This window comes from Oncorhynchus masou, chromosome 1 (assembly GCF_036934945.1).
Source record: "Oncorhynchus masou masou isolate Uvic2021 chromosome 1, UVic_Omas_1.1, whole genome shotgun sequence".
NCBI lineage: Eukaryota > Metazoa > Chordata > Actinopteri > Salmoniformes > Salmonidae > Oncorhynchus > Oncorhynchus masou.
In genome coordinates this window covers 70,531,952-70,556,084 of record NC_088212.1, presented here as the reverse complement: position 1 = coordinate 70,556,084, position 24,133 = coordinate 70,531,952, and the positions used below count along the sequence as shown (strand labels likewise).

Sequence of the window (24,133 nt, the reverse complement as noted above, 5' to 3'; positions counted from 1 at the left end):
TTGCTGTTGAGCCCTACAGAGCTGTACCTTTCATTGGTTCGCTCTTTCTTGTTTTTCTGGTTATCATTAAAGAATATGATTAACCTAATATGATTAACCTACCCCACGCTGCATCTTGGTCTAATTCCACCAACGACGATCGTTACACAGGTGTTCATCTTGTCAAAGCTGTTGTGAATAGTCGACCTTTAACCCCTGTTTCTGAGCCAAATGAGAAGTATAAAGGAGAAGTAGGAGTAATAACAGTAGGTCTGCAGCGGTAAACACACAGGCCTTACAGTATATGAACAGCAATTATACACACAGGAAAGGTCAGGAGGAAGATGAGTCATTCCACAGGCATTTCCCAGAATTCCTCACTTCCCCTCTCCCGTGCCCTTCGGCAGCCCTCATTGGAGAGTGGGAGAGTGGGAGATGAAGAAAGAGAGAGTGGCAAAGTGAAAGAGTGAAAGGGAGAGCGAGAAGAAGAGGGATAGAGGCAGAGAAACTGTACGCTGGGGTCCCTAGTGGTCCGTGGGGGGGGGGGGTAGGAGCTCCTCTGTGTGGGGTCTGTCTGGTGTGCGTGCAGCGCTGGAGTCTGGTTATTGATTTTCAGGCTTGAAGCAGGAATATTGTCCAATGTTTACTCTGTACGCCAAGCCTCTCCCCACCCAGCCTCCTCCCTTTACACACCGGCCTCAGACACTCTAGTGCTTCAATCATACAAAAAATATATAACAAAAATCTATCCCTCTCTATCACATACCACATAATCGCCTACACACACACACACACACACACACACACACACACACACACACACACACACACACACACACACACACACACACACACACACACACACACACACAGACACACACATATTGCCACAGTTATCCTCTCACGTTAGTCAAGGAGAGGATTCATTTGGAGAGCAGGGAGGAATCCTGAAGCGTCAGGCTAATCAGGGCTGGTGTTCAGCATGCAAGTGAATACAGATGTAAGAACTTATTAGACACTTTGATTTGGATTACAGAATGTACTACCAGACACACACGTCTGTGAGCAGCACCGGGCTAAAAATAACACCATCGAGCCTCACCTTGAGCATAATAGCATCACACAATTCTAAAACAACACACGTATATACACACATTTGTATACACACATTCATACCCACGTATATAAGCATGCAATCATACACACAGATACACACACCACCACCAGCAGCCCAATGTCTACATAATAATCCATCATATTCTGTTTCTCTTTACTATGGGGGAGATCATTTAACACTGAAGCGATGGTTACTCCATCAAAAGAACCTACTTACAGGAACATGGAAGCAGCAAGAAGGAAGACAGGATGCTGCCACAACGCTCAAAGAACCTGCTGAATAATGTGTGCCCGTTCCACACATACCAGGGGCCAGAAATAACACTGGTTGGCCTGTGAGGTGGGAGAAAATCCTTCATATTCATACTTCCACACATCTCACACTGTGTGTGTGTGTGTGTGTGTGTGTGTGTGTGTGTGTGTGTGTGTGTGTGTGCGTGCGTGCGTGCGTGCGTGCGTGCGTGCGTGCGTGCGTGCGTGCGCGCGTGTGTGTGTCTGTATGTGTGTGTCCGTGTCCGCACATTTGTGTGTGTGCAGGCATATGTTTCTGTGAGTGAATGTGCTCGTGTGTGTGTGTGTGTGTGTGTGTGTGTATGTGTGTGAGGGAGAGAGAGAGAGAGAGAGAGAGAGAGAGAGAGAGAGAGAGAGAGAGAGAGAGAGGGCGGGGGGGGTCAACCTGGCAAGCAGCTCACAGACTGCCAGCCTTCTCAGGCGTGACTGTAGTGAAGTAGTGTTGTATTGATCTAGTCACACACCACGGCCCACATCTCTCAGACTGGTCTAATTCACTCTGACACGGTGTGGTCATCAAACAGAGTTTTAATGGTAGAATCAGGAAATGTCCAGAGAGCAGGACATTGAGTGAGATATCCTATAGCAAATAGGAATTCAATCATACCAACATAGCTTCTCATCATATCTGTCCACTTTTTAAAAACTTTTTTTCTAATCAAGAATGCAGGCATACACACACACACACACACACACACACACACACACACTCACTAACACCCCGAAATGTAAAAACAATCTCTTTTAGAAGCTGGATGGTAAATCAGGCTAAGCCAGAGAGTCTCTCTCCAGAGTAATCTCCTAGTTGTGGAGGTTTGGGTAGAGCAGGGGCAGGCCAGGGTTGCTGTGGCCAGAGGGCTGAGGGGCAGATCTGGGGCTGGGCTGATAATGAGAGGGGGGATCAGGGAGAGTTATGGAGGTCTTAACACCCTGTGCCCCCAGGGTCATACTGAACTGCTGGTGGTCAGACACCACACACCACAGACCCTAGTGCGTGATTTATTGATTATATGATTCAGGACTGATTCATTTATAATTCACCTATGCTACACTCTTAGAAAAAATGGCATCTAGAACCTAAAATGGTCATTCTATGGGGACAGCCAAAGGACACTTTTGAGTGTATCGTCCTCTGGGAAACAATTGTCACTGTTTTTCACTGTTTACTGCCTTAGTCCTTGAATCAAAACAGACACAAGCTAAACCTCTGCATCCGCTTTGGGAGTGGACATCAAATCAAACTTTATTTGTCACATGCGCCGAATACAACAAGTGTAGACTTTACCGTGAAATGTTTCCTTACAAGCCCTTAACTAACAGTGCAGTTCAAGAAGAACATATTTACCAAGTAGACTCAAATAAAAAGTCATAATATGTCGTACACGCAGGTAGGGTGACTCTGGTGGGGGTCAGTAGACCATAGGCTGCCCCTAGGCCAAGAGACCCACTCAGCACTCAGCCGTTGAGACCTGGCTGTAGCTCTGCAGGTTAGCTGGCAGGCTGGGTGGGTGGCTGGGTTGGTGGGTGGGAGGTGGTCAGAGAGTTATGGAGGTTTAACCTGGTGTGGTGGTGGTCAGACCTGAGGCTGTGATTTGTTAACATGCTCAGACAACAGACTGACCATACTCAGAGTAAATCCCTCCCCTGGCACCAGTGACAAAAGTTAGGCCGTTAGTCCCCCAGTCCCTTCTTTAATCACTCTATTCACCTCTCTTCATCAACTTCAACTCTACCCATGCAGAGACACACACACACACACACACACACACACACACACACTACTCCAGCCAAGTCAAACAGGGCTGCACCATTGAGCATGTTTACCCTCCCACTCATGGATCTGAAGCTGTAGTAACTAAGACCTGGCTCTACCACCTCCCTCTCCTCCTCCAGACCAATGACCACTCACACACACACACACCCACACACGCACGCACGCACTCAGGCAGGTACTCATTCACGCACACACGCACGCTCACACACAAACTCACACACACACTCTCATCCAAATCCCAGCACAATTAAACCAACACCCCTGGTTCTCTCATCATTAGTCCATGGCTCCTCTGGGCCAACAACATCTCTCTGTGTGCCATTCAGAGAGAGAAGAGAAAGTCCTGAGGGGTTCCATGTTATTTTCCTTAAGGGCTAGCCAACCTCCTGTACAGTGAGACGTATTAGCAGAGCTGGGCTTAATTTGGACTGGCACAAAGAAAATAGGAACAGTGGAACGTGTGTGAACACACGAGAGAGAAGAGGGTCAGTTTTACAAGGTGAGGGAAGGTGAGGGAGCCAGGATGAGGCAAGCATGGATTGTCTTACCATTACTATTCTAACTCTAGGCAGAGTACAGCCATGTAGGTTGATGAAAAGATCAATTGGAGGAGATTAAAAAGCCATCACCTTCTGAGATTGATTTAATGACCTGTTTAACACTGAAACAAATATCGTATGCCCTTAAAATATAAGCTCTGTGATCAAGAACAGAGCTTCTCTGTCATAATGGCATTGATTTAACTTGTAAAGCATCTACACAATAAAGAAGAGTAGCGATGCAGAATAAAATCCTACATAGAATGTCTCGCACAACAAAGGGATGAACACAGAATTCCACTGCTAAAGACTCCCAGCCGAAGTTCATCAATGTTTCCTTGGCGACTGATACATAACACAGCAGACAAAACATGAGCGGGACTTGTTTTCCTCGTGTGTGTGTGTGTGCGTGTGTGTGTGTGAGCGTGTGTGTGTGTGTGTGTGTGTGAGCGTGTGTGTGTGTGTGTGTGTGTGTGTGTGTGTGTGTGTGTGTGTGTGTGTGTGTGTGTGTGTGTGTGTGTGTGTGTGTGTGCGTGTGCGTACGTGAGTGTGTCCGTATGTCTCCCATTATGGGTGTACAAGAGAAAAACCCTGACTGCTTGCCATTGCTTTATTTATTTTTCTAACTTTCATCTGCAGGCCACTTCCAATCTGCCTTACCAGACAAACCTCTTCTGTCAGTCCCAGAGGTGTCATTAAGGATGGATCCCCATGTTTCACCAGACACATGAAAGGGCCTCTGGCTGTCTGACTGTCTGACTGACTGTCTATGTTGTTGTCTCTGTCTGACTGTCTGTCCTTCACAACACCTGTTCCTAGAACTGAAAATGTGACTCACATTGTCCCACTCAATTTGAGCTGAAGTTTCCCCATTCAATAGATAAAGGATAACACACACAAATGCGGTCTACTGGCCTGGTTGGTGGGCCTGCCTGTGTTTCAATGGGGTACAGTAGGCTGGGCTGGGGGTGGAGGGCAGATCAAAATAACGGGCTAACTACAGAACGGATCACTTTCCAACACAACATGCTCCCAGTCATCTGAGGATAACACACAACCACCCATACTGGAGATTCTCTTCAACAAGGTCTTTCATCAGTCTTCATCAGATCAGCTTGCTCTCAACATTCATCCACACAAGACTATGTGAGAGGTGTAGACTGTTATGTATGGCTGTGTTGTTGTTATGGTATTTTAACTAGCTGTCATTAACTGGGTTCTAACACAGACAGCACAAAGCAACTGGAGCCTTCTGTGTTTCTACATCCTTGAGCGTTAGTAGGCTACTATTTATTCAGGAGGCCAGAATGATAGATTAAGCAAAAAGGGAACTCCACTCATATCTGATTGGAGATAGCGGCCTGAAGGGGCTCCTGTGTTTATCAAACTCTAATTATATCTCCTGATGCTAAAACGTTTTCTAATGAAGCTGATCCACTTAACCAAGAAGAGCAAACAGTTCAGGTCTCCACTATAGACCTTGTTCAGATTCTATTTTCCCCCTACAAGCTACAACACCAATAAATGTCCAAATCCTGCCATAATAAATATCTACAGTGTAAACACTGATCCGCTCTACGTTCCCCTCTCCTGAGGAGAAATCCACCAGAAGCAGACGTTTAAAGTGTGTTTGAATTCCTGTGCTTTCCGTGACCTTTTTGGACTGCGAAGAAAGGAGTTATACTAAGGTAGTGGAATCCAACCCCTCACTGACCACGTGTCCTGAGATGTCTGCAGCCACAGGTCGTTTATGATCATCGTACATCACACTGCATTAATGTGGGAACAGGATGCACAGCCAAGTCTTCATACTGTTTAAAAGGAGGGAAGGGTTTGTAGTTCTACTCTGTTCAGTAAGATACGTATTAGGGACTATAGGCTGCAGATGTCTACTGGTGTGAGAGGGCAGAAGGTCAATACCTTAGACAGGTCTTGGTGGTAATAGAGTTCATGTAAACATGGGACCACCAGAATGTTTCATTAGTGTTGAATTTATTCCAGCCTATGTTTATCTTATAGCCCAAACACATTTGCGGAAAGACAGGGAATTTATCGTCAGATCCCTAAGTGTCTCTTACCCCCAGTTAGACAAAAATACTAGAGAACGAGGAGGAAGCCAGAGACCAACTGACGTGCAATTCATTAAATTAGACATGTAAACAAATACACACTTTGCACGCACACACAACCTGGGAAAAGCCTGTGGTGGAATTTTAAAACATATGCATGTATGTTTTCTTATTCATATATTTTCAGTTATTGTATTTTGCTTGTTCGGAGTTCACAAAATACAAACCTGAACTGAAATTAACAATAATTTGTGTTCAAATTAGTAATTACCTGTAAATGATTCACCTTATTTAGTACACAGTGTACATAAAAAAGGCCAGTACTTTTCTGAGGGAATGCATTAGTGACGTTATCTATAATTCCGTATCACCAAATCTCTTTTTATGAAACCAACTCCTAGTCTGCCTGCCCACCTGCACTCTTCCCCACCTGTGGCACTTCAAGATATCACTCATTATAGTGGTTCGGAATTAGCAAGAATATTCTTTACCTCTTATCCCATATATATGTTCATCCTCAACACCCTCCTCTCTCATTGGCTCGTTAAAAGGCATGTGTAGCCGTGCTTAAGCAGTGTGATGCACCTACACCGACGATCCTACATGAAACATCTGCCACTTGACTGATTCCTGAATCAAATTAGCCATAGCAAGAGAATGAGCTGGGGCTTTTAAAAGAGACATTTTGTCCTAATACATGGCCCATTGCCAAATGGCCAATCATCAAATGAACACTGCCTCCAGTCACCTGGCAGGGACCTCGTGAATAGTGCCACAGTGCTCTCTCTGCTTTCTCCCTGTCTCCAGTCAGGACACACTCGGCATGTCCGCTATGGCACCACTGTTTACCTCTGGGGTATACAGACAGATGTAGGCCAGCCGGACAGGCAGAGCTTCAGGCCATAGCTGCCAACCTGGGTGAGAACAGGAGACCCAGGCTGCTGCCTCACAGAATATGGAGGGGGTCTTCCTACATCATGTTGTAAACATTCCCTTGGGGAAAATAAAGTTGGAGCATTTCTAAGATAGAAGATTAAAATAGGCTTGGGCTTCGTTTTAAGAAATGACAAGTGAAATAAAGAGCTACCATTACAGGGGAGTATTCCCTGTTGTTACTGTATGGATATAATATGTGATCGTGGTTGCATTTGTCTTCTCTCACAGAGACCCAAGTGTAGCCATAAACTCAGTGGTGGACAGACACACATTCTCCTGGTCACTAAGGTCCACTGTGGAAAAGAATACAAATATAAACACACTGTCTAACACACACACACACACACACACACACACACATTCAAAAAACACAAAACGATATGTTTTTTTACAGGACACAAAAAATAAACACTTATCCCAAGTCTTTAATTATAATGAACTGTGGTGAGCCTGATTACTTAATAATATGGTGATGAACACAACTATCAATCAAACCGCCTGACAGCCCTTAGAATTCAGGAGAGACTGTCCAAAATAAGAGCTGCTGACTCTCTCATTGTGGCTGTGTGTGTGTGTGTGTGTGTGTGTGTGTGTGTGTGTGTGTGTGTGTGTGTGTGTGTGTGTGTGTGTGTGTGTGTGTGTGTGTGTGTGTGTGTGTGTGTGTGTGTGTGTGTGTGTGTGTGTGTGTGTGTGTGTGGTGGAGACACTGGTCAGTGATGATGTTCTCCTCTCCAATATAAGGATGAAAGAAAGTAACGGAGGATGAATTGTCAGCTCGGAGCACATATTTATTTACAGAGTAAAACTAACAGGGGCACTTGCTCAAAAACAACAATTGTGCAATCACACAAGCCCACGGTGTGGAAGGCTACAGCGTAATGGTAGGCCAGGACATTGTATTTTAATCACAGGCGTTGGCCACAGTTTCATACTCATTCCAGTTTCAACAGTTTCAAGAGCTCAATGTAAGTTCAAGATTTAAAAAAACAATGTATTTGGGAGTGCAGAGATTTCTCCTTCAAAGTGTACTACAAGGGATCTTCCAGACAATCTATATCTTGGAGTCAGAAATATAAACAGAAAAATCACATACACATAATTTATGATTGTTGCATGAGACAAAAGGAAAATACTAAATCTCTCCAAATGTCATTGGGCATAGCAAAAAAACAAAAATGACTGCAACACACAACAGAGAATTAGGACAAAAATAATACATGTTTGGTCTATTAGCAACATATTACACAGTGATAGCAAAAATAAGTTGTATCCACATACTGCAGTACACGGATCATTTCACTCAATGAGTTGGGGTACGAATCAGACTTCAATTACAGAATTACACTATTAATCTCATACCTTGTGTTTTCATACAGTACGTTATATTGTAGACTTACTCCCTGTTTTGGCTGATCTATAGCTAGTCTCCCTACAGTAGTGAATAGGTTAAATAAACCCAGTGTAACGGTACAAGAGGTCAGTCACAGTGAGATGAATCAGGGCTCTGCTCTAATACTGCTGCTATTCTCTCTCACTTTGACACTTTTAGAAGACCGTGCCGTATTTCCTTCCTTGCGTGACTCCAGAAGGTAAACACACTGCTGGAGTGACTCATTACAATTCCTCACATCGACGACCTGATACAAACACAGGCCGGGGTCAGGGGTCAACTAGGAGGATTATGAGACGTTACAAGGTACAGTAAGCCCCCCCCCCCCCCCCAGTTGCGTTCTGGGCCCTGACACCCTCTGTTCTTCAAGGAATTCACAGCTTCCTGTGGCCAAACCCACACGCCTGCCCACTCCAGCCTACAGAGATAGAGAGAAAAACAGAACGTTGGGAAAAAATTGACATTTGGGGTGATGGATCACCCTCTTCGCCAGGCCACTCTTCGGCGAAACGGAAAGAATGCTGTCCTGATGAGCGTGTATCTCTTTTCTGCCCAGAGCCCCAGGGCCTGACGAGAGGGAGGGAGCAGCCGGAGGCGAGGTGGGGCGTCTCTGGGCTCGGGTTCGACCGTCTGCATGGCGTAAATGAGCTTCATCCTGTTTCATGTAGTGGTGAATTGATTTACGAGTAGTGAAAAGCCTGTTTACCACCACCTGCCAAGTTGCCATTTCGGGCGATTGGCTCTTTTGGAAAAAGGGATCTGGGAGACAGGCCTGATCAGCACTTTGCCCTCTGCTAAGCCCAGTGTTAGAGGGAGAGGAGGTGGAGATGGTAGTGGAGGGGGTTGTAGTGTTGGTGTGTGTGTGTGTGGGGGGGGGGGGGGGTGATATGCTGCTGTTAGCAACTTCCCTTCAAAGGCCCCTATCTGAAAAAGGGCCAAACACAATCTAGCATCAATCTCTGTGCTGTCACCCTGCACTCTGCTGCCTTTCCAGCACCATTGTTATAGAGCAGACCAACGGAAAGAGGCCGGGAGCAGGTGGAAATAAAAAGCCCTTTGACGACTGGAGGGGAAAGATTCCTCCTGAGATCCTCACGACATTTACACAAGTCCCAGGGAGCAGGGACTGGCTGTCCACGCTAGTCTGGATACACACACACCGATTCATAGGTCTGGACAAACACACACACACACCGACAGATATACTGTACTGTCCCAATTTCAGCTGCAAAACCTGTCTGCTTCACACTTTTCAACACCGTCTGATCTTCTGCTCTCAACCAAAGCATTCATCACTGTTACCGTTGCAGGGTGTTGCAAAGTATCACGTGTTACTAAGCAAAGTTATATTTCAGACCTTCAGTTAACTGGATGTACTCAGAATCATTCTGACATGCCTGTGCTGTGCCAAAATATTCACCACATTGTCTTTGCTGTGGTGAGAGGGAACAGTCTTTTAGAATGTATGTAGGATACCCCACACTGCTGCACAGATTCTTGCAGGTCTTTCAGTAGCAGTGGTCTAAGAGCTCCCAGTCTTCCACGTGGTCTCAGTGACCTCTCTGGAGACCTTGACAGTATATACTGTTTATTCCTCACATATAGTGGAAGGCACTTTGTTGTGGGCAGAAATGAGAGACTGTGAAGTCTTCATGAAAGTCGTGGTATAACACACTCAGATATTCATCCACACGCAGGCAGCCAGTCCAGACTGCATTACTTCACTCAGGGGAAATTAAAGATGTACGTTTTAGCAGAATTTTCCTCTCCCCTTGACTCCTCTTTTCTGACTCCAACCTCATCCCTCTCTCATCCCAATGCATCCCTCTCACCTCACCACTCTGTCTTTCTTGCGTATCCCCCTCTCTTCTGTTCCAGCTTCACCCTCCTCTCCCCTACCGCATCCTTCTCCTCCAATCGGGATCATGGGCTCAGGTCTGGCGGGATCCCCTTCACATGATGCCAGTGAAGTGTGATGCTTCGCTGGGACCCCCCTCTGTTCAGGAAATGCTCTTGGCCTTTTTCCCCACCCTAGCCTTCCGCTGTGTTACCATTCCTGACTGATTCCGACCACTGCTGGGCCATGGGTTCCCACAGACAAGGAGGACCTGCTCCCCAACTCAAACAGTGGAGTGGAGGCAGGGGTATCATGTTGTGGGCTGCCAAGCCCCTTTATGGTAGAATAGAGAGGCCTAAGCTCCACAATAGGCAATTACCATCCCCACTTAGCCCACACCCCACAAACCACCTCCCCATAGTTTCAATTTGTGGTTTGTATGTAGGTGGGTTCTGCTCTCTGGGCGGATTAAATATAGCCGGGGACCATTTCAGAGGAAAACCGTAAGGGACTGACTTGGATTCGGGACTTGCATTGCAGAACGACGTCTCCTATTGTTGTGCAATGTTTGGGAATTCTTAATAGCTTTTTCCGAAGCGGCTCACCACAGGAAAATCCCCCTTCAGAATGGGAGAGAGAGCGAGAGATGGTGGGCTGTGAGTAAACACGCATCATATAAATCTGAGTACGCTTCAATCAAAGTCCCATCAGCAACTATCAAAGCCTCTGTAACTAACCTGTAACCAGAGCTGGCTGTGGCCTGACTTCCCTCCCTCTCTCTGTTATGTCCTACTCTGACCGTTTCTTCTGGTTGAGTTCTCCCTGCTGATATATTCCCTGGCATCTGTAACAAACTGCCCTGGACTGGCCCTGTGTTGTGTGTGAGGCTGAGGGAAGGGAGACACCGATGGAGGTTGCACACACAGTGACATTACCCATTCACTCTCTGCCCTGTGTGGGGCAGGCTGGAAGGCCTCCAGCAGCAATATAGTATAGAGCAGAGTAGAAGCATGCAGTGTAGAACAGTGCAGGACTAAGCAGGGCGGTGGTGAGAGGGGAAAATGGTCATCTCATAGCGGTTTCTCTGGTATTCCGCTGGAGGAGAGATTACAGCCATACTCAATCTTTTCGATCCGTACCTCTCAATTATCATTAGCACTGTCTGACAGACGCAATCCCCGGTGGAGGTCTGGTCGTCATAGGAACTGTTGCCATCACTGGAAAACCCTCTCTCTCATCCATCACAGAGGGCTGAAATTGGAAAAGGAAGAGTTGTGTTGGTTATATGAGCAAACTTTCATTAAACTGTACATGATACAGAAATGATAAGAAACAGGGTTGTAAATTATTAAAAGAAACAATAACATGACCGTATGAAAAAAATTAAAAGGAACACCTGATCATTGAGTCGGTCGATTGAAATTCAATCCATAGTTCAAATGTACTGAAATTCCATTTTAATTTCAAACTTTTATCAGGAGTTAGGCTGCATAATTTGCTTTCATTTAAATTAACTAGTATAAGATAAGGGACGCTTGATAAATCCCATTGTCGTTTCATACAGTTGAACTGTTCTGTGGCTCATCAAAGACATTAAAGGTGTGTATTACATTATCTTGAGGGCTATTGAGGATTATTATAAGTTAGTTCAATGACTATGTGTTTTTAGACTGATTTTAAATTACCAAAATGGTCTGTTATAGTGGATGAGTCAGAAGAGATGCAGGTCTGGTAGAAAACATGGGCATCAATAGGGAGTTATAGCTGAGAGGTAATCTAACATTAGGCAGCACTCTGGTTTGGTTCAGCGCTATTTAGCTCTAGGAATGGCACACTAAGTTAATAATAGCATGCAGAAAATAATAAATGCCTTGTCAGATGTCTCACTGTTAAACGATATTGATTAAAGCATGCAACTACTGTCCTGACTTGGCAATATTGTAAGACAGACATAAGTAGAAAATAAACATTTGAAAAAATATATATGAAAAACGTTAAACATCAATGGGGACTAATGTTTAATAATTACTTCGGCGACTATATCAGGTATAGTTTACAGATCGAGAAACTGGAGATAAACAAGAGTTGACAAAAGCACTTGAAAATAAGTTCAATAATATACAAAACCCTACCACAATGGGAAACAAATCCACAATCAAAAAATTGAAACGTTTCTGGTGTTTTTCTTTATCATAATGAGCTTCAAAAAGTCTCAAATTAAAAAAGAATAGGACTAAAAGAATAAGGACTAAATTGTTGTTTTAGTGACCATCTCCTTCCTTATGACGATTACATATTAGTTGTTTGTCTTCTTTTGTCCTATAAACATGCTGTCAGTCAGTGGCTAAAACGTCAATCGCAGATATTTGACATGTTGGAACATTTTCCTTCTCGCGATGACCACATTTGGACAGTTTTGAGTTTGTAAAACTTCTGGAACTGACAACTCTTCAACACTCGTGTCCTTCAGTCGTGTCGAATAATGTTGTGGTAGTGTAAGCCGAGTTTGTGTGATCACAAAATAAGCCAGAAGGAATTTTACATACGCCTGTATTCATATTTTTATTCCCTGAAAGCCGAATTTCCCTCTGAAAATACGGCTGTCAAAAATGATTCAAAGTTCAGAGAACATGAGGACTATGTTACGAATAAAATACGCAGTTGAAGCCTATTGAGAGGAATAAGTGGAGCGGTTTACGGATTGACAATACCTCAGGGACAGTTGGGTGAGGGTTGTTGTTTGGTTGGCGCGCCAAACTTTCCTGGGAAGCCCGGGGTTCTCACACAAGCACCATCGCTGCGCGCACAAAATGACTCATCTCGTGTATTTGGGGTTTGCGGGTTCTCTATATTTAAGGATAACAATACAGTTTACTGTAGCTTAACGAGCATAAAAACGAAATACATTGCCAGTCTCAAATGAACCAAAACATTACGGATCTAAACAAACTGTGCGACTGAGTTCCAGGGGCTATTTAAAGAACGCATAGGGTGGCATATCTTCATGTAGCCTATTTTTAAAAATGTAAGAGTTCTTGTTTTGGTTTTTGTTTCTGGGTGATAATTAATCGAAAGCCGGTTAATATTTTCTCTCATATTGATAATCATACGAATAGGCCTACCTAACTCACTCACACAAATCATAGGCTATAAACAAATACAGTTAACATGATTAGCTATCAATGTCGTGCAGAACAAACAAAATGTCAACCAGCTATAAAAATTAAAAAAAATTAAGATTATGAACTTTTCATTATCATGCAGGTTAACCTGCATTGAATGGGAATCATTTTTTGTTTGATAAAATGCAATATGACAATGCATATTTAATTATTGCATTATAAATAGTTAGTTATCCAAGAGACATTTCAGGTGAATGCAGCTGAAACTGCGAAATATACCTTGATAAGGGAAATGTCAGCACTGAACAGCGCATGAGGGCGAATGAGTGTCCAAAGCAAATCCAAAATCCAATGTCTCTCAATCATCAACAACAAATAACTACGCCTACAGAATATAAAGGCCACAAATACTGAATGAATGAATTTTCCATCTCGAATACTGCAGTTTCAATTACATTTTGACTTCTAAAACGGGTCACACATTCTCCATTTCATGCGTCTGATCACAAAAACAATCAGTTGCATTTACTGATCAGTTAACTAAAGGTCCATTATCACAAGTGAATTATAATTCATGTCAGTAACCTCAGTCAATAGTTCAAATAAATTGACAAATAGAGATTTCATATAAATCTGTAAATGCAAGATTTTTCAATATGAGAATTTGCCCAGACACCGAACACACAACACATTGCATCATGAAATTCATGTTTTTGTTCAAGACATGAATGATCAATGGACATGTCACACGCTGTAGTAGGCCACCATGGAGAATCCTCGTCTTGGACTCTGTTTGCATGTTAAGTCTTCTAAACAAAGACATGGAGAGCAAGGCGAGGTTATAGGTATATGACTGAAGTGTGTCAGATACGGGATGAATATGTGCCCAATTGAACTGAAAGGGTCTGTTGTGTGCCATGTGCTCATTGGTTCTCTATTTCTAATCAGGAAAAAAAGGTGTAGGGCCTTCTATCAACCAATCCCCATCTGCATGAACCAGTAACATCTTACAAATAAAATAGGTCCTGCTCATAGGCTAAATGGCAAGCGTATCGATATCTGAATACCTTTATCACCGACAACTTCACTAAGAAGATAATGCTATGGAATGAACAGAAAGCTGAAATGGCCTGAAACATCATACTGGCCACACCACGTTATTTCAAAGTGGAAATGTGGGTAATGTATCGTTGAGATGTTGATCAATGAGATTCCAACTGTTATTCGCCCACTCACAAAGACAGCCAGAAGTTTGTTGATTTCCCAATGTGTTATCACTATGCTTTAACCTGTCTAAAAGCACAACCAAATTCTAAACGTCAAAACAAGTTATGATTTTTTATTTAGTTGTCATCTAAATGTCGAGAGTTATAAGGTTATATGTTCAGTAATATGTCTCAGAGATAGATAATTGGCTTTAAAGTTCTGAAACCTCATAGGTTTGAATTGTGTAAGCAATGTTTTTTTTAAATCTGGTATTCTTTTAAATTTAACAACATGCATTGGGGGTATTTAAAGTACTATATAGGTAGAGAACATTGAACTGAACAAGGCTATGACAATCACTACATTTAGACAAAAATGCGGATAGAACCTTATCTTCCCAAGCTGTCCATGGATTGTATTTGAGATTACATTAAAAGTGCATAGTGCAAGTGATCAATGCTGTTTGAGATTTCACACAGATATTTATATTGTGAAGTTCTCCACAGAGCTGGGATCGTTTCATGCTGTGAACATGCACGCTTTCTATGATTCCATAATAAGGACTTTTAGAGTTACAGTAACCACAAAATGTGGCCACGGATGTGTTACCCATTTTAAGGTTGAATAATTTTTTAAAAATTAGTTTGTAAGATGGCCTTCATTTTAGGCTATTGACTATCTTACACAAGTCATATTGAATTGTATTAAGGTTGGCAAGCAACAAAATATCAACATGTATAGGAGACATATATAATGCTGGAATAGCTTCAATTGAGACACTGGCTCAATCATATTCTTTCACTTTTATTTCAGTTGAGATGTGAATTCAACATATTTGTTAAGTTAATATACTATTTACTGTATTGCAAAAGTGATATTGAATTGTGTTTGGTTGTCAACACAACCAAATAACATTTGAAGGAGATGTATATTTTGTGCCACTGACTAAGTCTGACTAATTCCAGTTTGTCTACAAATTAATAATTTATATGTTGGATTCATGTCTCCATCTCTACCAAAAATCTAAGTTAAAAAAATATAACTAAATCAAATCGAACTTTAAATGCACTTTAACAGTTTGATGTGATTTAATCCTATTCTTTAACTTGGATTTTTGGTTGAAATGGAGAGGTGAATCCAACATATGCATTATTAACTTGAAGATTAAATTTGACATTAACTAAATGATTAAATCCTAGGCCTATTTATTGTCTATTTTTGTGTTGAATTGAAACAATAGCTATTGATGACTTCACAAATGCAATATAGGCCTAAATAGTTTCATTGATGATGTATGATTTATAGAGTATGGTTACATTTAATTTGCTCTAATTACACCTCAGAAGGACTTCAATAGCAACAGTTTATATATTTAGTTAAGATATCTCTCAATAGCCATTCTCACTATAGCATATTGGTAGTCGTCAGTGGAAAATATCGAAGCTACGCTGGGCTTGGTTAAAACACTGGATGGGAGATCTAATAGATCGCTGTAGACAGATCATCTCTCCTGTAGGAGGTGCTGCCCTGCCTATTGTTCTCTTTTTTTCTGATAGTGGATATAATGGTGAAGATCTGTTGTTCCAAAAGGTACAAATTCAACATAGACAAACCTTGTATAAAATGTTGAAAATTGGTTACCATTATGACAATTATACCACGTTATTGTTATGTTATTGTGTTACTTTTGATTATGTTTTACTTTATTTAGTAAATATTTTCTTAACTCTTCTTGAACTGGTTGGTTAAGGGCTTGTAAGTAAGCATTTCACGGTAAGGTCTACACTTGTTGTATTTGGGGCATGTGACAAATAAAGTTAGATTTTTGATTTGATTTGAATTTTGTGGTTGAAATTTCACTCTCAAATCAACTGTTTTTGTTAATGACTTTTTGCAAATCCAATGTATTTTCCAGGTAGAGTCAATGTCACAATATATTGAAATAAAGTAGACTCAACCAGTTTGTGTCCAGTGGGATATGGTGAATTCGTTTTCTTCATTGTAGATGTGTGTGCGTCCTGTTGTAGCCTATATACGGTGGGTAGTGTCCTCGGTATCGTGGGACACTGGAGTTACCGCGCCAAAAGGACTCCCCTCTCCCCCGCCTTCACTCACACCCGCGCGCGCCTTGGAGGTCCAGCGGCGAGATCTTGCCAAGTAAATTAAAAAGTCGTAGAACGCGATTCTATAGTGCTGTTGATTGCATGAAAGGGTGGGGCCCCTCAACTGTACTGTTCAGATCAATGTAGAGGCCCAATGAGCGCAATCAGCGGTCTGCTAGCAATCCAGTCCTTTCTCATTCACATAAACACCACTTGAACAAAAATATACACGGCCACCTACCGCGCCAGAGAAAGTGATGAGGGGGGTGCACACACCTCGACATTATACTGTTTTCAATTAAAACGACAACGCTAGATGGCCTAAGCGACGCATGAGACAGAGATATCTAGTTTCAGACCATTGGAAATTGAAATATGCAGTAATGTATATACTGATGATGCATTGTTCCGAAAATAGCCAAGAGTGTAAAAGGGAATCAACATTGAGTATATTTTACAAACATTGTTTATAAAATATACTCATGTGTATATTTTATATTGTGCTTTGTCCATGAAAGTAGATTAGAATATTACTGAAAGGACAAATTGTTGTTGATATTACAACGATTTTCTTACATTTGGCTAGTCATAAAACAAAAGGGAAAAAACTATGCATACCTTTGGTGATTTCGTTGTTGGTTTTCAAATGGTACATTAACAAATAGGCGACACATGTGGGCACGGAAAGTGTGAATGAGTATTTTCATTGTCATGTATCAAGATATCTGCACTCGTTCTTGAAAAACGAAATCCTTATAAGCCTTGGTCAAATGATGCATTGTATAATGATTGTTTTAAAAGGCATGTGTTGGGAACAAAGACAACATTTTCAATTGTTGAACTGTTTTCCATACAGTGCATTACAGCAACATAATGTGCATGTTATATGTACCCTCTACGTATCCTGCTGGTATTGTCCACTGGATGCTCCTGTACGTAATTAGGCTACATAACGGCATTGCCTGACTGAGCTCATATGTCTCTCTTTGTTACCATGTTTCCCTTTAACTACTCATTAAGAAATATATCGCATGTAAAAATAGGACAAAAGTATATATACCCATATGCCTACATATTTGGCAATATGGATAGCCAGGTTTAAAACATGAATTTGCCTTGGCATTCTCACAGGACGCCCTGAGTTATATAACATGCACAATTATTACAAATATGTGTATTATTTCGTGTAAGATATAATATGTTGGTTTCAGGATTTCAGAATACAATTTTACCAAACTATTACTTCCATTTTTGTTCAAATTTAGATCTTATATTCATTTAATAACCTTTATTTACTCAGAACAATTTTGAGAATGATATATCTACATTTAGCAGCACCTTCAGAAGTATTCACACCTTCCCTTGTTCCACATTTTGTTGTGTTACAGACTGAATTAAACATTTAATAAATCAACATTTTTGGTTTGTTTCTGGCCTATACACACACACACAGTACCCCATAACATCAAAGTGGAATTATGTTTTTGGACATTTTTTTAAATTATCAAAACATGAAAATGTAATGTCTTGAGTCAATAAGTTTTCAACCCCTTTTTTATGGCAAGCCTAAATAAGTTCAACAGTAAAAATGTGCTTAACAAGTCACATGGACAATGTGTGCAATAATATCTATAAGGCCCCTCAGACGAGCAGTGAATTTCAAACACAGATTCAACCACAAAGACCAGGGCGGTTTTCCAATGACTTACAAAGAAGGGCACCTATTGGTAGATGGGTAAAAAAATACAAGTTGAATGGTGTATTAATACACCCAGTCACTAGAAAGATACAGGTGTCCTTCCTAACTCAGTTGCTGGAGGTAGGAAACCGCTCAGGGATTTCACCATGAGGCCAATGGGGATTTTAAAACAGTTACAGAGTTTAATGTCTGTGACAGGAGAAAACTGAGGATGGATCAACAACATTGTAGCTACTCTACAATACTAACCTAATTGACAGAGTGAAAAGGAGGAAGCCTGTACAGAATAAAAAATCTTCCAAAACATGCATCCTGTTTGCAACAAGGCACTAAAGTAATACTGCAAAAAATGTGCTTAACTTTATGTCCGGAATACAGTGTTATGTTCAGGGAAAATAAAATACAACACATTACTGAGTACCACTCTCCATATTTGCCAGCATATTGGTGGTAGAATCATGGTATGGTTGTCATTGTTAAGGACTGGGCAGTTTTTCAGGATAACAAAAGAAACAGAATGGAGCTAAGCACAGGACAATAACCTAAAACACAAGGCCAAATCTACACTAGAGACGCTTACCAAGACAGTGAATGTTCCGAAGTGGCCAAGTTACAGTTTTGACATAGGGTTTTTCTTTATTTTACTACTTTTCTACATTGTAGAATAATAGTGAAGACATCAAAACTATGAAATAACACATATGGAATCATGTAGTAACAAATAAAAAATATATGTTATATTTGAGCTTCTTCAAAGTAGCCACCTTGATGACAGCTTTGCACACTCTTGGCATTCTCTCAACCAGCTTCATAAGGTAGTCACCTGGAATGCATTTCAATTAACAGATGTGCCTTGTTAAAAGTTAATTTGTGTAATTTTATTCCTTCTTAATGTGTTTGAGCCAATCAGTTGTGTTGTGACAAGGTAGGGGTGGTATACAGAAGATTTCCTTATTTGGTAAAAGACCAAGTCCATATTATGGCAAGAACAGCTCAAATAAGCAAAGAGAAATTACACTCCGTCATTACTTTAAAACATGGTCAGTCAATTTGGAACACTTCAAGAACTTTGTGCAGTCGCAAAAACCATTTAGTGCTATGATGAAACTGGCTCTCATGAGGACCGACGCTGGAAAGGAAGTCCCAGAGTTACCTATACGGCAGAGGATAAATTCACTAGAGTTAACTGCACCTCAGATTGCAGCCCAAATAATTGCTTCAGAGTTCAAGTAACAGACACATCTCGACATCAACTGTTCAGAGGAGACTGTGTGAATCAGGACTTCATGGTCAAATTGCTGAAATGAAGCCACTAATAAAGGAGATTGATGGAGTGCTGCATACGATGACCTAGCCTCCACACTCACCCAACCTCAACCCAATTGAGATGGTTTGGGATGAGTTGGACAGCAGAGTGAAGGAAAAGCAGCCAACAAGTGCTCGGCATATGTGGGAACTCCTTCAAGACCGTTGAAAAAGCATTCCAGGTGAAGCTGGTTGAGAGAATGCCAAGAGTGTGCAAAGCTGTCATCAAGGCAAAGGGTGGCTACTTTGTAGAATCTAAAATATATTTTGATTTATTTAACACTTTTTGGGCCTACTACATACGTGTTATTTCATAGTTTGATGTCTCCACTATTACTCTACAATGTAGAAAATAGTAAAAACAATGAAAAACCCTTGAATGAGTAGGTGTCCAAAATTTTGACTGGTACTGTATATAAATATTTATTTTTACAAATGTTTGAATTTTTCTTCCACTTTGACAGAGTATTTTGTGTAGATCGTTGACAAAAAAATACAATTACATAAATTTTTATCTAACTTCGTAACAACAAAATGTGGAAAAAGTCAAGGGGTGTGAATAATGACATTTGCATAGTAGTAGCAATATGGGCTTTACATTAGGTTATTTTGTGTGATCACGTTGGTTAATTGACCAAGATGCAAGAGCCCATAGCCCAGCCCAGAAATGGGTAAAATAAGAGAAAGGACAGAACTGCAAAGCTTAATTGATATTCTGCAGTAAATCATTGAATAATAATATTTAGGCATGGCACAACTACACCTTAATATTTTTTTTTCAACATTACCCTATATTTAGCATCAAAACAAATGCCTCTCTTGACTTATAGAAAATGCTTTACTAAGTAAACAAGCATAATTCCAAATCACGCACTCAAGGTTCTCTTCTAAAATCCTGAGGCGTGCAAAGAAGCGACTTCAAGTGCATCCAGATCCAATGAACTTGCGGCTCTAAGGTGCAGTTATACATTTGATCGATCAATTGTCACAAAGCTCTCCAAACAACTCTGCTGCAGCCTTTTGGTGACCCTCCCCGTCTCCACTCCAACACTGAAGAGGGTAACACACTGATTTCTCAGTGTCGAGACCTTCATTTTAGTTTCTAAACAAACTCAGGACTAATATTGTTTATCAATTATATATTCCCAAATGGTCTATAAGACTAATTACAACAGTAGTTTGTTAAACGTCCAGTAGCTTATACAGTTTTTTTTTTTTTTTTTTTTTTTTTTTTTTTTTTTTTTTTTTTTTTAATGACCCCTTCATCAATAACAATTAATTTCTGTTCTGGAGTCTCATTTTCCCATCACCAAGTTTTCTGAATGGTAAGGGCAGCTGCAAAAAAAACACAAAATAAAGTTTAAACAAATCATCTTTATATCTAAAAAATGGGTAAAACAGTATGTGACATGCTGAGGTTTCTCTCTTAATAGCATTGTCGAGGAATCGCCTCACAGTCACATTAACTAAAGACAGTAGCAGTTCTCATGTATAACTGGGTGAGTCTTGGACAAGCTATGATAGGCTATATGATATAAATTTAAGTAGGCTAAATCAAGGTTTAGGCTGAATTACAATCTCCCTCGCAGTGAATGCAAGATGGACTCCGAGTGTATCACCGTACGGTGCACAGCTTCAGCAATATGCCTATCACCGTTGATTGAAATGTCCATGCACAGAGTGTTGTAGTTGTACAACAAAGGTTGCTAAAATAAAGGCCATGTGTCTAAAACGTGATTGGGTGTGTGCATGTACAGAAAACAAATCTAAACCACCCTCAACACTATAATGCATCATTACGTCCATGTAAAATAAACAAATAAAATATTAAGTTCATGTAAAATAAAAAACAAATGGGCCTTTGGGTCAGATTTCGTCGATTGGATAACAATAAGACCATTTGGAGAGGCTCTCTGTTGAGACAAAAACGCATACTGCTGGGCTGGCCGAATGATGTGGAATTCCTCCACCTAAGTGGTCGAACATTCCTGAGGATGCAACGCTGTCAAATATTTCATTGGAGGACGTCATGGAAAAAGTACATGAAATAAACTACTAGGGGCAAGTGGTGACCTCGGATTGCCGTAAAATGCCGACAAAACACAATCCTCCAATAGTGACATTACAAGCGTAAATCTATAACATTGGAGTTAACCCTTTCCTCACGCTTTACAATACTTCCATGTAATCATTAGGCTGCCTAACATGGGTAGGGCGGTAAAGCATGTTATCTAAGAAACATACATTCCATAGAAGACATATGGCCAATGAAACTTCAGCCAATGTTCGATAATAACTTAATTATCCAATGTACTATGGAAAGAAATCAATAGAATTTAGAGGACACCATAACTCGTTTAAAACCACGCAGTAACAATAATTTGACTGACGGAAAATAGTCTATAATATCAACTAAGGATCCAGAGGGACCCTTAATAATTATGCGTAGCTGTCAACAGCTTTTTACTGAGGGGTTTAACAACGCGCCAGTCATCGGCGCGTCCCCCTTCAAAGATCAATGGAGCAACTCGCGTCCCACTGGTTTGGGTAAACATTTAGGGATCAATTAGCCGTGGACATTAGTTTTTCAAAGTGCATGTCAAAGATGAGTGGCGGGGTTAAAGTGTGTGAGAGGGCCATTCGGCGTGGGGACGGGCACGACGTGTTGAAACAAGGCGTGATTCTCGGAATGAAGTCATCAACGGTAATTAAATGCAGGGGGAAAGAGAGGACGCAAGCGCGCCTTCCCCCTCTCTCTGCGCACTGGGTGGTCCGCTCCGCTGATAAATGCGTGGGCCTCATTCCAAGCGAGCGCCCGGTGTAGGGACCGGTTAAAACAATACTACTACTTTATGTACAATTCTTTACCTAGGTTCCAAACTCAGCCGCAACAGCAAATATCACCATTGTACCTCTCGCATGCCCTGTGTCGTTGACAGCGGATATTTTAATATGTTCTTATTTTCCTTTGGCAAAACGTCACGAAGGAACCAAGCCAACAACAGCATTTACGGCGGTTTGTTGGAACACGGGCTGTCCTTCAAATACATGTAGGCCTATACACGCTTTAGAACATCCTCTTACGGTTTAATAGATAGGCCACATCAAAATGACATGATTTTAGTTTTCGAAGTTTGATAAAAATGAGTAGGCCTACATAGCCTACAATATTCTCCTGTCTACGTATATTTGCAGGTAAACTACATTTAATTGTAGAATATTTTAATTTCAGACTGTACAAAAATCTTAGTCAAGAAAAAACAGTAGCCTGTATAACCTACTTTTATGACACCCAAAATGTATTAAGACATTTAGTATTTACAATTGGCCAAAGTGTCTGTGACTGAATTGCGTTATTGCATATCAAATATGTGCATTAATTACAGGATATCAATAGCATATAATAAAATTGTCTAACAACCCGGCAAACCAAAACAACAGAACCACCACGAGCCAGCCCGGAGAGTGAACCCGCGCATCAGGAGCGCCTGAGTAAGGGTTGAGAGGGCTGAGGGCTTGTGCGCTCTCCGGGGAACAATGAACAGTCTGCTGTCAACAGATTTAGTCTATGGGCCGGCGGCTCTCCACTACACACATACATATAGCCTACCGGTTCAAGGCTTAAATTAATAGCCAAAAACTGGTTACATTTAGAATGGTGGATGACGTGCAATGAAGGCTTGAAGACCTATAGTAAAAAGTGCTGCTTAAAACAATACATTTTCTAAACGTAGCCTAATTACTTATTTTCTTACTACAATTTTATAAATGATAAGCCTGCAAATTATGAGCCTAAGACAGTTCTTTGTTAATAAGGAATGCCCTTCGAACTTTTCAAAAAGGAAAATAAAGTAGACCTATATGCTACATCGCTTAACTTTGTAACTCAGGTGATATTTGTTACTATTTTTCTGTGACACTATAGTCTGGTTAGGCTGCCCACCACATTACAATCAAATGACTAATTAGTGCATCATACCGCGTCCAATCTTATTCGCACTTCTAACTGCACAACAGGTCTAGTAAATCTTGATTGGAACTAAATTGAGACGACGGCCCGCAGCCATATCGCTGTCTTGTTTTAACTGACAAACGTTTAAAGTGACTTACCTTGATTCGAGCACCATTCTGAGGGGAGAGAGTTTGGTGGGTGTCGATCTGAAGTCCTCATCCGAGTTTCAGTGCACAGTATTCGGCTAGGCTCAGGGCGCTCTTACCCTCAGTTCTACTGTGTGAACATAATAATTATACAGAATTGAAATCCCTTTCTGCATTTACGTTGAAAAGTCCTATCCATACACAAGGAGCTGTCTAAAACGGACATAATGCATCAGATTGAGTATGAGCTGATCTAGAGAGTCTTTTTGCTTGATTTTTTATTTAAAGAAGGCCAGGGAAAATGTTTACATTTTGCTGTATAAACATCCTGCCCATGTTCCTGTCTATCTTTTAAATAAATCAGCAGCGTGGTCTTGAATAGAGACATTTTCTTTAAAATAAGCGTATTTTAAGCAACATTTTAAATATACTTCACACTTTAATAAGTCAAAGTCAGTGAAATGTGCTATGGTGAGGTTGGCCTGCTGTATCTGACAAGTGGAAAATCCGTTTTATATATCACCGGTGGTTGTGCAAACAAGCTTACTAAAAACATACATTTTCAAAAAAATGTTTTGAAGAAATATTGTCGTTGCGAAAATAAAAACAACATGTCCCAACGTTGCAAAGTTCAAGCATAGGCCTCTGTAGCCTGTTGTATTAGGCTACC

General features: G+C 41.2%; 1 long non-coding RNA gene across 1 annotated transcript; it reads right to left on the bottom strand.

Annotated features, from left to right (window-relative positions):
* Positions 1-7,479: 7,479 nt before the first annotated feature.
* LOC135549921 (uncharacterized) lies at positions 7,480-24,093 on the bottom strand. The gene is made up of 3 exons (XR_010457038.1): positions 23,476-24,093; positions 11,071-11,182; positions 7,480-8,512 (listed from the first exon to the last, which is right to left on the bottom strand). It is a non-coding gene; the product is annotated as an uncharacterized LOC135549921 (long non-coding RNA).
* Positions 24,094-24,133: the final 40 nt, after the last annotated feature.